Source organism: Habropoda laboriosa, unplaced genomic scaffold (genome assembly GCF_001263275.1).
Source record: "Habropoda laboriosa isolate 0110345459 unplaced genomic scaffold, ASM126327v1 scaffold212, whole genome shotgun sequence".
NCBI classification, from domain to species: Eukaryota; Metazoa; Arthropoda; class Insecta; order Hymenoptera; family Apidae; genus Habropoda; species Habropoda laboriosa.
The window spans coordinates 86,124-88,081 of record NW_017100509.1 but is presented as its reverse complement, the minus strand read 5'-3'; positions in this window follow the sequence as shown (position 1 = coordinate 88,081).

Here is a 1,958-nt window from a genome sequence, read left to right as displayed (position 1 = left end):
GGAAAGAGAGGGAGAGGGAGAGAAACTGCACAAGCAGAAATGCATCGCGACGCGGCTTGTGTTACAATTCGCTGCTGTCGTCATCGATGTAATCTACGAGGCTATAATTTGCAGCCATGGTTAAATTGAAAATCGCCGTGGAAATATCGCTAAAGAATTGGTACCGTAATGAAACGTAGCTGGCTCGCGTTTCTCAAGTTAGTTTCGAAACCGTGCTCGGAGACATTCGAGGTCAAAATTGAAACAAATTAAACGATACTTGAACTGAATTTCAACTCGATTCTGTTCCAACGAACCGTTTTTATCGTTACTTCAGATTAGAATTAGATTCGATAGTAGAGAAAAAAAAGAAGGAACTGACGAATTTCATTCTCGTAGGGAAATTATAGGGGAAATCGTGAAAATTCGAATAATAATAATTTAATTGGTAAATGGATTGAAAGTTCTCTATGAGCGCGTTATGTTGTATCGAATGTTCCAAATTCGAGAATGCAATCCTGTGGTGGAATAGATTCTGTTTCGTGCGCATATTTTGCAAAATTGTGTAATACTATTAATATATCGTTGTTCCGTGTTATCGGTTTCTCCTGATTGATTCGAAGCTTAGCAACAATGTAATTTAGTATAATTAATTGCGTTTAATTGCTATAAATGTTTAATATCATCCGCCAGGCAAATGTATTTAACCCTCTATTAGTGTATCTATATTTTATAAGTCTCGTTTTAATTAATCGTTCTCGCTTCTCCTATCGCGATGTAAAATTCTAATCAACTATAATTTCAGTTCTCATGAACGAAGAAAAATTGGGTTATAAAGGCTTAACATTCCACTTGAAATAAGTCATTTTTTTTATGGTAATTATTGATTCTTACTTCTTCTGTTAAAATATAAAACTGTAATCAACCGTAATTTTATTTTTCACGAATGAAGAAAAATTGAGACATAAAGGGTTAACACCCACCTGAAATATAAGTCATTTTTTAATAATAATTATTAATTCTTACTGCTCGTATTAAAATATAAAATTTTAGTCAACCATTACTTTATTTCTCACAAATGAAGAAAAATTGGATTATAAAAGGTTAAAATTTTCCACCTAATACGAGTAATTTTTTAATAATAATTATTAATTCTTGCTTCTTCTGTTAAAATATGAAATTGTGATCAACCATAATTTTATTTCTCACAAAGAAAAACAATTGGGTTACAAAGGGTTAGAATTCCATCTTAAATCTCTGTTATCAGTCGTAATCAATCATGAATAGGTGTACAAAATTCTGTACAAATTAAGGAAATTTCAATTCACAAGAGAAGTGTGAATTCTCGTTTGACATAAAGCCTTCGCTAAATCGACGATAGGTAACAGTGTAAGTATAGATAGTTGAAAAGAACGCGTCATCGTCTGAATCAGTATTAACACGCGCAAACGCAAGGGAGCGGTATAAACGTCGCGGTGACAAACGTAACAAATAATTAGTATTAAATATCGTTTAACTGCTGTGACTATTGTCATTACCACAGTATTACATCGGGCTAACGATTGTGCCGCAGCGTGCTTATTTCCGATTAAATCCCGCGGCGTATCGTATGTAACTCGAATCGTAACTGAATAGTGATTAGAATAATTCATTGGATTGTGCTTTCGCAGTTTCTGATTATATTCCGCTCGTGAATTTCGTTACTTTGTGTTGGTAACGATACTCATCGGCATATTTTTCACAACGGTGATCATTATTACCACCGCGTCCATTCATTCCGTACATTTGCAGGGCAATTTTATCATACCGATTTCAAACGTGCGATAATGCGTTTTGATGCAATATTTTTTAGTGAAAAATGTTTCTGGAGAAAATTGACATTAAGGAAAATAATTTGTTCGATACTTTTCGTACGATAATATATTTTATTATTTAATACAAAAAATGAAATATTTCTGGACAAAATTGATAAAAAGAAA